This window comes from Chenopodium album, chromosome 9, assembly GCF_948465745.1.
Source record: "Chenopodium album chromosome 9, dcCheAlbu1.1, whole genome shotgun sequence".
Lineage (NCBI taxonomy): Eukaryota > Viridiplantae > Streptophyta > Magnoliopsida > Caryophyllales > Amaranthaceae > Chenopodium > Chenopodium album.
This window is the reverse complement of record NC_137842.1, coordinates 11,173,371-11,186,239: the sequence shown is the minus strand read 5'-3', so window position 1 is coordinate 11,186,239 and position 12,869 is coordinate 11,173,371.

Sequence of the window (12,869 nt, the reverse complement as noted above, 5' to 3'; positions counted from 1 at the left end):
GGCTCGTCATCGCAGCAGCTTCCGCGATCTCAGCCTCAGGTTGGCCTTGACTGGAGCGGTCCTGTTTTGAGTTTCCCTCCTCCTACGGAGACTGGAACTGGTGCTGGGGCTGGAGCTGGTGGAGAGGTGACTCCTCGAACAGCGCAGTTTTATGGCATGATGGGCCTACGTCCTCCGGCGCCGTAGTTTATTTCTGTATATGCATTTTATTTTGACTTTTTATAGAACTTTGCCTTTGACTTGTTATTTAGACACTTTGTTCTGTAAATCTACTATTATGTATTATTATTATGTTTAGTGTATGTTAGTGTGTGCAAATGTGATAACAATTTTGCGAAAAAATTCCGTCATTTTTATTATTGATGGAGGGTATTATCCGACTCTCTCCCCCAAAAAGAAAAATAAAAAGGAAAAATAAAATGGAGAAAAAAAAAAAAAAAAAAAAAAGCTGATTTTTGAAAATTAATATAAAAGTCAAAAAAATAATTTGCTATTTTTAATTAATTAAGAAAAGGATAGAAAGATATTTAGAATAAAACGGTGCCATAAAGTCATTAACCGACTCCAATTTAATATCAAAACGCAAGCTGAGCACACGCGGCTGTCCTGCTAACTTGGCGCCAGCTGGCGTCAACCTGTGGCGCGTGGCGCCAGGCGCCATTTCTAGCGTGTGGCGCCAAGAGCAGATGGGTGACGCCAATTTCAGGAGTGTGACGCCAATTGACGCTGACTACGTATCCCAGTCAGGTTGAAATTCCTCGCAATTTGTGCATACATAGCCCCCTGCTCAGCCGATTCTTCACATAATTCCAGCGAAAAAAAATGGTTATTCTTCTCTTTAGAAAAAAAAAGTAATCATGTCTTTAGCCACTAAAACCTTCACCCAATATTCTCATGAGTGGTGTCGATCTCTTAATGCTAGAGAAAGAAAAGAATTGGATTTATTCCACTTGGGGGGAATATATGGCATTAAAGGGGTAGATCTAGACATAGACTTCATTCATACCGCTTTAGAATATTGAAACATTGACACACATTGTTTTAGAATAGGGTATGATGAAATTAGCCCTTTGCCAGAGGAATCTGGTGCTATTTTAGGCTTCCCTGCAATAGACCTGGTGGTGATCCCTAGAATAGATGCATATTACTATAAGGATTTTGAGCGCTTCTTTAATTTGAAGGAAAGGGATTTATCAAGGATAGTGAATGGCAACGTGGTGAATTTAAAGGAATTCGCACGCTATTACTTTGATAAACCGCTTTCTGAATCTCTTCACATATATAGAAGAAGGGCGTTCTTATTCTGCATGCTTAATCAATATTGTCTTAGTAGTGGTAAAATTAACGAGGGTCGATCAATTACAACCACTGTGCTAGAACAAATTGAATCAGGGAGAAATCCGATGCCTTTAATAGTTGGAGAGACTATGATTGGTCTAGATGAATTGAAAAGGGACCCAAAAGCACCTCTTCGCGGTTCTCCAATTTTATTACAGGTAGAAAATTAATATTTTTAATTACAGAAATTAAAAACATATTTTTGTATTGTAATATTAATTAATTTGCATTCCTAACTCTTTTTTTTTTTTTTTTTTAGATGTGGCTAATGGAAAGATTAGGATTAATTAGCCCTCCGGACGACATTGAAAGTTACACGCCCACTTGCTTTGTAAGAAGAAAGAAACGAATCCCTAAAATTGGGCGCCATGGGTGGAAGAAAGTCTTTGAATCACGTGACTTTGCTATCAAGTGGGTCATCCCATGGTGGAAAATAAAAAGGATGGTTGGTGTTAACAAGCAACCTTTCTGCCGTCTTCCAAGCTTGTCTCTCATGACATATTATTATCCCTGCAGAGTAAAGAGACAATATGGCTTGCTTCAAAATATTCCTTCCGGGGATCTTCGTCCTCCCTATGAGTATCCCATATCTCAAGAAGTAGATAAATTTGACACGTACTGGAGCGCTAGACCTTTATGGGAAGTGATTACCCAAAAGGTTCCCCCTTCTTTGCCTAATGATGTAAAGAAGTGGTTGCTAAAGAAGTCTTCAATTGATCAGGGTAGGACTGATGTGAAAAATCGTCTAGGTGACAGGGTGACACCGGCCAAGGAACGCTTAGGTGCAAGAATTGAGTTCAAGACACTTATAATGCCTAAGAAGAAGAATTCTACTAAAGACAAGGGGAAGAGGAAAGCTACCACTGCAGACAAAAAGATTTGGGTGGAAAAGAAGCATGGAGTGCTAGCGGAAGGGGAAACAATCCATTCTAAGATTGAATGTAGGTCCTCTAAAGGATGCCTATTAGCCAAAGTAATGGATGAAGAGGAGGAGACAGAAAAGAATTGGAAAAGAGCAAAGAAGGAGAAGAAAGATTAGAATATTGCTTAGCTTTCGATTTATTAGATTCTTAGCTTTTATTTAAAGTTAATTTATTTCAGCTTTATTTAAATTCCATTAACAATGCAGTTTTATTTTATTAATGAAATTTCAGCTTTCAATTAAATTGTTACTTTAAATTTGTTTTATTAAAGCAATGAAAAACCGAAAGAATTGATTTTCCAGAAATTCGTCGAGTACGAAAGCCGAAAATTTTCCGAAAAACACCGAAATTCGCCCAGATTTTATTACTGAATTGGCGTCAATAATTTCGAATTGGCGCCGGATATTGAGGTCTGGCGCCAGGCGCCAATATTGTCGTCTGGCGCTAATGGCCTTTCATTGGCGCCAGGCTCTGTTCTGCGACGCCAGTTGCTTTTCCGACTTTTGTTGATTATTTGTAGGTTCTGGAATGCGGAGATGTCGAAAAATAAAGTGGCCGCACCCGTAATGGGTTGCCTACGTATCCTTTCCTAAGGAATCAGGCCGAACGTAGCTCTCTTGGGTGTCCTACTCAAGTAATTATGGGTAGTATTTTTTAAGTTGGTCAAGATTGGTCATGTTTGAGAATTCATTGCCATCCATGTCAGTTAATTTTGCTGCACCACCTGACAGGATTGTTTTGATAATGTAGGGGCCAGACCAATTAGGTCTAAACTTTCCCCTTGGATCTAAAACATTTTTCCTTAGCGCTTTTAATACCAAATCTCCTATTTTGATGTTTCTTGTCTTGACCTTCTTATTAAAATGTCTAGCCATACGAGTTTGATAACACTGAGTGTGATGTAGAGCTTCTAGTCGTTTCTCGTCGAGTAGGATCAATTCTTCGTATCGTGCCCTAGTCCATTCGACTTCATCGAGTTTACTTTCTAGCGCAATACGTAGAGATGGCATTTCTAGTTCGACAGGTTGTACGGCATCCATTCCATAAACCAAAGAAAATGGTGTATTTCCTGTTGACGTACGGATTGACGTGCGATAACCCCACAATGCAAAGTGAAGCTTGTCAGGCCAATCCTTGTAATTTTCTGTCATTTTCTCGATGATAGTTTTTAATTTTTTATTAGCTGCCTCGACTGCTCCGTTTGCTTGAGGTCTATAAGGGGACGAATGATGAAGTTGGATACCATATTTATGTAGCAATTCTTCACATTCGGCTTGAAAGTGAGTTCCATTGTCACTTATCATTTCATGTGGGACTCCATATCGACAAATGATATTTCTCTCGATAAAAAGTGCTACATGTTTTGCGGTGAGTTTAGCATATGATTGTGCTTCAACCCACTTCGTAAAGTAATCAATCGCTACTAGAATAAATTCATGGCCTCCCGTCCCTGGAGGAACGATCTTTCCAATTATGTCAATTCCCCATGTAGAGAATGGCCATGGTGATGTATAGGTGTAAAGCAAAGATGGAGGAACGTGCTGTAAATTGGCATAAATTTGACACTTAGGGCATCTTTTTACATATTGATGGCAATCCCTATTCATGGTAGTCCAATAATACCCCTCTCGCATTATTTTCTGGACTAACATTTTGCCATTTATATGGGTTCCACAGATTCCTTCGTGGATCATTCTCATTATTATTTGTGCATCCACCTTCCCTACGCATAGGAGAGCTCGACCTTTAGGTACCCTTTTATGTAGCTCGTTGTCTATGAGTACATATTGAGAAGCCAAAAGTCTCAAGGCTCGTTTTGCTCTTTTGTCAGCATGAGGAGGGTATTCTCCATTGGTGACATAGTTGAGGATGTCTGTGTACCATGGTTCTTCTTCTTGTTCTTCATCTTTGTCTTGGATTGGGTCATCGTCTTCTATAGCCTGTATATATGCTGGTTTGTGCCTTTTTTCGATAGTTAGAGGCATTTGCTCGATATCCGTAGGAATCCTAACCATTGAGGCTAGTCTTGCCAAGGCATCAGCAAATTGATTTTCTTCTCTTGGTAGGTATGTGTATTCTACCTTCTCTAACTGATCGGTAAGAGTTTCCAGATAAGTTTGGTAAGGAGCTAGGCTTTCGCTCCTAACTTTCCACCTTTTAGATATTTGATTGATGATTAGAGAGGAATCTCCGAATATCCTTAACTTCTTTACTCCCAATGCCAGGGCTGTTTCAAGGCCTACCACACATGCTTCATATTCAGCAGCATTGTTGGTAACGTCGAAATCAAGCTTTATCGAGATTGGGACGTGTTCTTCTTTGGGTGATACTAGTAGCACTCCGACACCACATCCCTTTTGGTTTGAGGCTCCGTCAAAGTACAAGGTCCAAGTATCATCTTCAGTGACCATCAAATCTTCATCTGGAAATTCACTGTCCTGTATTGGTGTCGAGTCTTCTATTGGAAAGTCTGCCAGAAAGTCTGACACCACGGATCCTTTAATAGCTTTTTGTGGCATAAACCGTACATCGAACTGGGCTAAGTTGACTATCCATCTTGAAATACGTCCATTGAGTGTTGATTTCTCGAACAAGTATTTGAGTGGATCCAATCGAGATACCACGAAAACGGTATGCACCAACATGTAATGTCTCAACTTAGTTGTGGCCCACACCAAAGCGAGGCACAATTTCTCGAGTGGTGTATAGCGGGTTTCGTATTCGAGCATCTTCTTACTTAAGTAATAGATTGCATTCTCTTTGTTTTCTACCTCTTGTGCTAGCATGGCTCCCATTGTCTCTTTGGTAACCGTCAAATATAACCTAAGAGGTATTCCAGGAAGTGCTGGCGCTAATACGGGAGGATTTGCGAGATAGGCTTTGATCCGGTCAAAGGCTTTTTGACACTCTTCATCCCATATTACTGGTACATTCTTCTTGAGCTTTTTGAAGATTGGTTCACATATTGTTGTTAATTTTGATATGAACCTACTTATGTATTGTAACCGGCCAATGAATCCTCGAATCTGTTTCTCGGTCTTGGGCGGTGGCATTGACATGATTGCTTTAATCTTCGTCGGATCTATCTCTATCCCTCTAGAGCTTATGACGTATCCCAAGAGCTTGCCTGAGGTTACTCCAAAAGCGCATTTTGAGGGATTTAACCTCATATTATATTTTCTTAACCTTTCGAAAAATTTCCTTAAGGCTACTTGATGGCCTGGACGGTCTTTTGATTTTACAATCATGTCGTCTACATATACCTCAACTTCTTTGTGCATCATGTCATGGAGCAAGGCAGTTGCTGCACGTTGGTAAGTAGCACCTGCGTTTTTCAACCCAAATGGCATTACCGTGTAACAGTAAGTGCCCCATGGTGTGATAAAAGTTGTTTTCTCCATGTCTTCTTCCGCCATGAGAATCTGATTGTACCCTGCGTATCCATCCATGAATGAGAGGAGCGCGTGATTTGCTGTGTTGTCTACCAGAATATCGATGTGTGGCAAAGGGAAGTCGTCCTTTGGACTTGCCTTATTTAGATCTCGATAGTCGACACACATTCTTACCCTTCCATCTTTCTTTGGTACTGGGACGACGTTAGCGACCCATTCGGGGTATTTGGATACCTTGATGAAACCTGCAGTTATTTGTTTTTGAACTTCTTCTTTTATTTTTAGTGCTACGTCGGGTTTCATTCGACGTAGTTTTTGTTTTACAGGTTTCATTCCTGGAATTAATGGTATAGTGTGTTAGGCTATTTCTCTGTTAATGCCTGGCATATCTTCATATGACCAAGCAAATACATCGATAAATTCTTTAAGCAAATTAATTAAATCGGTTCTTTCTTGTTTATTCAATGTTAGTCCGATTTTAACTTCTCTTTTATGAGTTGAATCATTTGAGATGTCAACTGTTTCAGTCTCTTCAATTACTGGTGTTTTCTTTTCAAGTGTTTCCATTGCTTTAATAAATTCTTTATCTTTTTCATCGTTAGCTAAGCAATATTCGTCATCTTGAGTTAGGGAAGAACACGAGAAGTAAGGAGAATGAGCGATATTATTATACTCTGAGATCATTACATCAAAGAGTGATATGTCCTCAGGGACTGGATCACTAACTATCCTAGGAGAAGAAACAGGAAGGGAAGGCGTTATAACTAAAGACTTAGAAGATTCTAAAGGGAAAGACTCTGACTCAGACTCTGACTCTGACCCTGACGATTCTTCAAACATTGGCCCTTGTCCTGTCGTGATTGATATCTTCCTCCCACTCGGAGTAATCACCTTGATAGTCTTGCGCCACCCTTGCGGTAATCCTTCAGCTGGAGTAATTAGCTTCGAGGGATCGAAGTTTTCACTTTGTAGGATCGTTTGAATGAGTGAGGAGTTGTCTTCCTCATAAACTGATTCATTCTTTTCTCGCCCAAACATTAATCCCATGACGTTAAAGTCAAAACATGGAGGTGCTTTCTCCTTATGGACGGGAATTGGGATTTCATCAGTGAAATAGCAATCCAAGAAAATCTCGAATCCTGGTTGTCGTATGCCATTTACAACAAATGGTTCGGGAAATTCATAGCATGGATAGTCCTCTCCTTCCTTTATAAACTGACCATTAAGCGTAAGAGGGTACTGATCCATGGGAATTGCTTTCTTTTGAATGCGAGCGTCCCTACGTGCTTTTAATTTGTCCTGGGCTCGCTTGAGATCTTTCCGAGTCGGTTCGAAACCAAGTCCGAAAGTATCTAGTTTAGGGAGGCCAGGTGACTCTATTGATTTTTCTATCCCTTTCTTCTTTCCTAAGGTCATCCCAGGGAAGTGTCCTTGTTTTTTCAGCATAGTGTTGATAATCATGTTGGAATGGGGGTCGTGGCAAAGAGATGTCTTTTCATCCTCTTGGATTAAGGAGACTTCTTCGTTAAAGCCCCATAGGTCTTCATCATCTTCGTCGTGCTCCACGTTGATGATTGGATTCTCTATTGACTTGATCCTCATTGGTGAAGCATCAATAGTGATGGGGATTCCTCCAACTATAGCTTTCACTTGTTGGTGGAGAGATGAAGGGACGGCCTTTAGATCATGGAGCCAAGGGCGTCCTAACAACAGATTGAATGAGGCTTTGATGTCTACCACTTGAAAAGTAGTAGCATGTTCTATTGCTCCTGCCGTCACATTTAGGGTTATTTTGCCAAGAGCTTGACGTCGAGTATTATCGTAAGCTCTTATTCCTTGTGTAGACGGAGTTAAATCCTCATTCTTTATGCCGAGCATCCTCGCAGTCCTAAGTGGACAGACGTTAATAGCCGATCCATTGTCTACCATTGTCATGGGAACATTCATTCTTTTACAGACTACTGTGAGGTTTAACGCTTTGTAGTGCTTGTCACCTTCCGGGGGTAAATCTTTATCAGAGAAGGTGATTAGATTAATTGGACTAGGGAGATCACTCGTGAGGAAGTTAACTAGTCCCTCAGGAGTGGTGTCAGAATCGATCCCAATTTTATCCAAGGCATTCATCACAGCCAACCTATGTTCTCGAGATGTTGCTAGAAGCTTCCATACATTCATCTCGACTTTTGTCTTCTTGAATTGTTTAACAATGTCATTGTCCTCGATGACAGGTATGGGAACTTGTTGTGCGGTAGGCATGGATTGCGTTGAAATAGGAGGTTGTATTCTCCCGGATCTTGTGAGGACATCTATTGATGTATCTTCTTCAGCCCAAATATCGTCTGTGGTGTATGATATGGAAGGTGAAGGTTCTAATATGTCTTTTAGATAGACATCTTCTTCATCACTATCCCATACTCCATTAACATTTATATCCTCTTCTTGTTGAACTTGGACTAATTCCTTTCTATCAATCATTTTCTGCACCAAATCCTTGAATTTGAAGCAGTTTTCTATGGTGTGTCCTCCTGACTGATGGTATTGACAGTAATATCTATCTGTTCTTTTTAATGATTCAAATGGTCTTGGTTCGAGAGGTTTGACCTTGCCACTCTCGGAGAGCATTTTAAACATTTGTGCATACGGGATCCCAATTGGAGTATAAATTTTATTGCTCTTCTTGGGTCTTTCGGTGACTTGTAAGGGAAAGCATTTTGCCTCATAAGTCATTTTTACTGGTGTGGATTCTCTCTTAGGTTTTTGATCATATTCCTTGCGAAGTTCATTCAGAATTTTGAGAGTTTCATGTAACAGTTGTGATGTCTCCCTCAGATATAGTGTGAGTATTCGTATCTCTGCCTCATTTGCTAGTTCTGGAGGATTATCCTCGACATCGAAAAAAATCTCCTCTTCTTCTTCTTCGGTCACTCTGACAGGCTTAATGAGAGATGAGGGGTCGACTTCGCTTTCTTCATCGGAAATAGCCAATGTGTGAGCTAGAGGTGCATTATCAATACTCGGTTTCTTACTGGCAGGAGGCAACGGAAGTTTATTACTGTCAATCAAGTCTTGGATAGCTTCCTTAAGTTTCCAACAGCTTTCGGTAGAATGGCCCCTACCTTGATGATACTTGCAATGTGCATTGGGGTTCCAATTAGGCGACCTTTTCTCGACTGGGGGATCTCCAAATGGTCCAATGGGAGTTATAAGACCTTTTGCATTTAGTCGATCAAATGCGGTGTCATAACTCATGCCAATAGGAGTGAAGTTTCTCCTAAACAATTTCTTTTGTCCTTGGTTGTTCATGGCAAGGACTTCTCCTAGATTAAAGGTGCTAACATTATTTGAGTGGGCGGTTTTGGAAGAAGAAGGATTGTCGTTCTTCTTTCCTTTCCAACCACTGTTGGAGTTATTGTTGGCAGCTTTTGATTTAGCTAAGTCATCTTCAATATTAATCCCAATATCATAAACAGCCTTAAAGGTATGAAGGTTATTTTGATATTTAAGATGTTTTGAATATTTTTCTTGGAGATTTTTAATGAACAATCTCACGGACTCTTTTTCACTTGGTACCTCAATCATTTTAGCTGAGGTTTCTCTCCACTTGTTAAAGAAAGATGTGAAGCCTTCATTCTCCTTCTGCTTGAGCATTTCAAGTTCTCTATGGTCAGTTTCGACTTGAACGTTGCACTTGTACCTATCAACGAAAGCGTTTGCTATGGATTCCCAGGTAGAGGTCTTTTCTTTTTCAAGGGAAAAGAACCATTGTTGGCAAACGGTCTCGAGAGATAGCGAGAACAGAGAAGGGAAAATTTTCTTATCGATACCCTTGATACTCATTATTGTTTCAAATGCCCTTAGATGGAAGTAGGGATTGTCGATTGCCCTAAACTTTGGGATGTCGTTGGCACTGAACTTCTGCGGAAGAAGATCCTTATCCAGCGAGACCCCTTGGGATGTGAGTTCTTGAAACTTGTAGTCACTGGACAACTTGCTTAGGCTTTCTTGCATGAGGTCCATCTGTTGTTGCTTCGCGGGATCCTCGATCTTAAGTGCGAGAAGCTTTAGTGTCTCAGTTACAGTAGCTAAATGGTTCTTGAGATCGTTAACTTCTTCCTGAGTTGCCATTATAACTCTTGCTTTCCTCTTGCGGGCTATCGGTTTGTCGAAAAGTTGGACTTGTACGAAGAGGTTATCTTTGATTAATCGTCCTTCCTTTCTTGACCACGCGCTGTAGATTAAGCCAATTTGCGTTTTAATTACTTGACTCGAATCAGTTTGACTTTATGGCTTTTATTTAAATAGAAGAAAAAAAAGGTATGTATATTTTTAGGGAGCAATAATGTACATGTGTTTAGGGAAATTAAGTACTATTATTTATTGGAGGATTAATATCCGACTTACCCCCCCTAAAAAAAATGACGAAAAAACAACGCGTGCACATAAAACTCCCTTAATCATGGTCAAGACATGTGTATTGAGTGTAAGTGACATGTTTGGACTCTTGTGTAAAACCATGGGACTCAGTGCCTAAACTCGAATATTGACTCAATTAAGCAGAATTAACCGAATTAAACAGGAAACTGAATAATTAGACATTAGGTGATGACTCGACAAATAATCCGAACTGTCGGCCAAGCGACAGGACTGGTGTCACAATATGGTGGTTGGCGCCAGACTTCTTAGTAAATGTCTGGCGCTACGCACCATACATTGGCGCTACAGCCCAAATTTCGGCACCAACATTGGAGCCTCGGTCTGGGACTGTTTTCGATATTATTAGTCAACTTGGGTATGCCTAAAGTCGTACTAGGTCGATTCCGATTAAAAGAAGAAAAAACTTTATTGACTCAAATAAATTAATTAATTAATTAGGCAAAGTTCTTTAAGTCATTAATTATAATCTCGACACAAATCAACAAACGGTTAGGAGGAGCATAGAAAATATATGCACAACAAATAATGCACAATTAGTCAAGTAGGCACAATATGATGCAATGAGTTCGCAACCTAACCATGGCTCTAGTTCTCTAAAGTTCGGGATATGGTTTAGTCAAACAGGGTCCATGGTTAATTGTTCAGATGCACCGCGTAGAAGCCTAACCGTGAAGGGTTAACGCGTGTGGATAGAACACCGCAAGTTTTTTAGAAAAAACTCGCTTCCATGGTTTGGTGAATTCAACATCTCAGATGTACCCTTTGTTGCCAGGAGCGTTCAATCGGGTAGATAGAGCATGAATTCCCAGAGGGTTATGTCCATATGTAGAACACATATGGATTTCAGAAAAATGAGAAAAAATTCAATCAGGAAGTAGGATCGAGCAAACAATACGAAAAACCGGTCGAAATTAGAACGCATATTTCTGGCTCGGTATTGGGGGAAATTGGCGCCAGCAAACAGAGACTGGCGCCAACTTTTAACTGTAGCGCCTGGCGCCAATACTGGCGTCTGGCGCTACGACAAAAAGTATGGCGCCAAGCTCTGGCCCCTGACGCTACTTCCCACATGCCTCAGCAGCTTTCTGTGCTCAATAAAATCATCCAGTTTCGCGCGGTGTTATTTCAGTCCTAGTTGTGAAAGACATTTCTCAAATTTCCTACGTGTAAAAATCCTATGTTTTTGACTCATTACGGATGGTCTTTCCAATGAGAACCTTTTTATGCATATGCCACAATGTTAATCAAAATTACGCACATGAAATACTTAGAACTTTTCGAGTCTCATCCACTCATTCTAAATCATTGCCGAAACAAATTCAGGAATTAAAATAGAAATCCTCCCCAGTGGAGTCGCCAAAAACTGTAGGGAATAATTTCAAGCCTTAAAAATCCCACTAGCTTGAACCCCACTGTGATCATACACTAAAGTACGGTGGCGTCCAAAAGGGAAGAAGATAGAGCAAAAGAGTCGCCAACAAGTTTTTAAGGAACTTGTAAACCGTTCACGAGGTGAAGGTTACACCCCTTAACGATCCAAGAGATCGTCAACTCCATAAGGTCATGAACCAAATAAGGGTTCGGGGATGATGGTACAAATCCAACCTAAAAGAGATTGAACCTGCCCTAATAATAGGCCTCTACTTTATTCTGCTCGTATTCATGTGCGCTTTCTGACTAACATACAATCAATAGGATTAACCCTAAACCTGTTTAATCTATGTTGGTTGAATTTAATGCACAAATAAATCTATTATTGGCGATCACTTGAAATTATAATCACAATTAACCCTAAACAAGATTATTAATTATCTTATTAAGCGTGATTGCAAATACCAATTCCCTTTAAACATACAATAAAGGTGATCAAGCAATAAATAAATAAATCATCAAGCAACATAATAATGAATATCATCATCATAAAAATAAATTATAATTGAAATAATCATGATAATAATCATAAAAGAAAATAATCATCATATTAATAATAATTGAAATAATTATCATAAATAAAATAATCATCAAAATAATAATATTCATAATCATTATAACAATTATAATCATAATCATATTCATGTTAATATTAAAGCATAATAAAAATAGCAAGATCCTAGGCATGATACTAACAAGATTAATAACAAACCCTAGCATGTCACTAAGCAATAAAAATCAAATCTTTAACCCTAACATGATACTAACATGAATAAATATTAGGAAGAGAATAAAAGGCATCATAGCAATCATATTTAATATTAAAAATACCCTAGACATGATACTAGGAATCATAACAACAATATAAACATGATTTCTACATCATAATATCAATAAATCAATTAAAGCACTTACTTGGATGCCTCGTACCTCTTTCTAATTACAAAATACACACGTTAGTAACTTCAAGGAAAATAATAAACAAAACAATTAAATTAAATAATTGAAAGAGAGATTTGGGACCAAACCCTCAGAAATTAAAACCTTTCACGTCTAGGGCGAAGGCAATTTCGAATATGACTAGGTGTTTCAAGATCTTGTGAATGCGGAATTTTGTATGAAAAAGCAAGAAAGAAAGAAAGAATGCCAAAAGATTAAGAATTGAGAATTGATGAAAGAAAGATGATGAATAAAGAGAATTGGAGAATGTTGATGATTATTGATTGTAGATTGTAGAAAATTGATAATCGGTGATTGGAGATAATTGGTGATGGCTGATTGTAGATGATCCAAAACGGAGTTTTTGGTACGATATTTATAAAGAAAATCGGCCAAAAAAGATAATTTATCA